Consider the following 3,257-nt stretch of genomic DNA (forward strand, 5'->3'; position numbering starts at 1 on the left):
GCTAGCCTATTTGGTTCTCCAAGTTTTTCAATATGGCTACTTGGCTTTGGATCAAGGCATCATTTTTGGCTATGTATGCCTTCAACAAGTTTTTTAAGCCATTAGAAGATTTAGCTTGAGGTTGCTTCTGAACTTGTTGGGTAAAAACAGGTGGCTGGGTCAGTCTAGGTTTGGCATAAGTGTTATTAGGTCGAGCCCCTTGGTTAATCCAAGAGAAATCAGGGTGGTTTCACCAAGATGAGTTATAGAAATTGGATTGCAGTCCTTGCCTTCCTTGGTTTTGGTTCTGGTTACCAATGTAATACACGAATTTTGAGTTTGATAGACATTCTTCAAATGAATGTCCTTCCCCAAAATAAACACATGCCACATTTTTGAATTGATTTGATGGCTGAGCTGCAAAATTACTAAACCCATTAGTGGTAAAATTTTTAAGCATCAATGATATTGAGGATACCTGAGATGCAAGTGAAGTGAGAGTGTCCACTTCATGTACTCCAGCGACTCATCTTCCTGAAGCTGCTCAGTTGGTTGGCCATTGATAATTGTTGCTAGAAATCCTCTCAATGATTTCATAATCCTTGTTATAAGACTTAGAAAGGAGAGCTCTGTTAGCAGAAGCGTCCACTACCATTCACGTGTGAGCATTGAGACCATTATAGAATGTCTCAAGTTGGATGCAATACGGGATTTCATGATGAGGGCACTTCCATAATAATTCTTTGTACCTTTCCCATGCCTCATACAAGGACTCGTCATCCATTTGTTGGAAAATAGTGATCTCATTCCTTAACTTAGCATTCTTCTAGGTGGGAAATACTTTATGAGGAATCTTTCTGCTAACTCTTGCCATGTAGTAATGGAATATGGTGGCAATAAGTTCAACCAGGCTCAAGCTCTGTCCCTTAGTGAATATGGGAACAACTTTAATCGTAGTACATCTTCGGTTACTCCGGCTAACTTGAAAGAATCGCATACCTCCATAAACAATCTTAACTAAAGGTGAGGATATCCAGTAGGCATTCCACTGAATTGGCCAACTATCTGAAGCATCTAGAACATGACTGGCTTCAGCTTGATTTGTTGTGTCTCAATTTTCGATCTCCTAATGCTCGGATTAAGATCATGAAACATTGACACGTCATACTATCTTAAAGCTCTATCCCTATCATCAGCAATAAGGATAGGATTTTGAGTAGGGTTTGCTCTGTTTCCTTAATTCAAAATTTCAAAGTTCATCTCTTTGATCCGTCTTGGAACCGCTTGTCTTCTTCGTTGTCAAAAAGTGCTTTCAATATTAGGGTTTATGGGGAGTAAATCGATAATTTGATCAATACACATAAAAACCTAAAACAACACAGAAAAAATTAACTAAGTTCAAATTGAACAGAAAAATAAATCAAAATGAAAAATTAACAAATTCATAAATAATGACTTTTAAATAGTCCCTGGCAACGGCGCCAAAAACTTGGAACGATGGAAATGTGCAAGTGTACACAATCGCAACAAGTAATAAAATGACAAGTAAACGTCGAGTTATCGTACCCACAGGGACAGTATAAGAAAATATTTATGAAATGCAATTAAAAGCACTTTGGTGATTAAAAATATTTTGATTTTAAGGAAGTGATTAAAACCTAATATTTAACAAAGAAAAATAAAATAAAACAAAATAAAAGTTCCAATGCACGATTTCAAAAGATGATTTTAATCAAGATGACATAATTGTGTTTGATTAATTACATTTCTTAACTTAATATCGTTAAAAAATGACCATGTTGTTACGAAATAATTCATGGCAACTTGGGAATTTGTTAACTATAACACATACAAACTTACTAAATTAACTAATCTCTTGAACATTTCACTATGCCAATTCAAACAATTAATTAATTTAAATAAGCAAGTAAAAGATTAAGTGAGGTAGCAACATATACCTACATTGAAACAATTTAATCACAATAATCTTGCAAGTTATGCAAGGCTAATGTATCGTTTAATACCGTCTCTAATTTAACCCTCACTACCTTAGAAGATTAAACATGCACTGATTAAGTATTGTGTCAATTAATTACAATTTCAACATGATTAATAATTAATTCATTAGTTATCTTAGAATTGTAATGCAAGAATAACATAATCATGATTTTACTTAATCAAACAATTTACCAAGACCTATAACAACACAAACATAATTTTAATAACTTAAGTGGATAAAATGCAATTAACCTAACATGAATTAAATTTAAGCCATGTTAATTAAATTTAGACTAACAACAAAAAAAATATTCATAGACATGTTCATAAAAAAAATAAAAACTAAAGGATAGGGAACTAGGATTAAATCTGATATTTCTTCGAAGCTAGACTAGTTTACTCCGCTCTTCCTTCTCCACTTGCTCTGTTGAACTGAGGCTTCTACAAGCACTTGAATGTTGCTACCAATGGCAGTTGAAGGGCTCTTTTCCAAGACGGGAAATCGGCAAGGAAAAGGAAGGAAAAAATGGGAAATAAAGGAGAGAAAAACAAGTGAAAAAGAGAGAGAGGTGTGAGAGGTGTGTTTGAAATGAGCAGAAAAAGGGGTATTTATAGGTTGGATAGGCTGCTAAAATAGGAAAAATCAATAGCCATTAACTCCCCCCTTAGCCAGCCACACATGTGACAAGTTTGAAGCTTTCAAGCTTGCTAAATTTAGCCAAGGGGTAAATCTACAAAAGCTTGATGAATGGAGGGGTTTGAATGCAATTTCAAGGAAAATTTAAGGGCTTAATTGCAAGTCAAATAACCAGCCAATTTGAGCTGATTGGGTCAGCATTTTGGATGGTTCTGGGCAACCCATTTGCTCAGTTGGATCGGTCTTCTCGGTTCAGCACAACTGGACCACCATTCATAATTTAATTAATAATAATTATTTAACCCAAAATAATTTAGATTAAAGTTAAAATTAATTATATTATGAATTAATATTCATAATTTGGACCGTATGAGGCTAAAAATTAGTTCACCTCGATGCTTCAAAAATTGCTCCCCGATTTTGTGCTTCTAGCAGTGTCTACCGAGCTAATTTTCACACTTTGTGTGAATTTGTCAAAAATTAATAAAAATTGAATATGTTAATAATTTAAGTGCAATTCAATTATTTTATAATTATTATATATTTTTCGACAAGAATTACACCTAAACTACATGAATTTGAGTTAAAAAGGGCATGAAAAAGTCTATATATTTTTGTGTTTCCAAATACCATACAACTATCA

The 3,257-nt window shown here is 33.7% G+C and overlaps 1 non-coding gene across 1 annotated transcript; it reads left to right on the forward strand.

Moving 5' to 3' along the window:
• The first annotated feature begins 689 nt into the window (after window positions 1-689).
• Window positions 690-796, forward strand: LOC128032234 (small nucleolar RNA R71). The gene has a single exon (XR_008188362.1). It is a non-coding gene; the product is annotated as a small nucleolar RNA R71 (small nucleolar RNA).
• The last annotated feature ends 2,461 nt before the right edge of the window (window positions 797-3,257 follow it).

This window comes from Gossypium raimondii, chromosome 8, assembly GCF_025698545.1.
Source record: "Gossypium raimondii isolate GPD5lz chromosome 8, ASM2569854v1, whole genome shotgun sequence".
Classification (NCBI taxonomy): Eukaryota; Viridiplantae; Streptophyta; class Magnoliopsida; order Malvales; family Malvaceae; genus Gossypium; species Gossypium raimondii.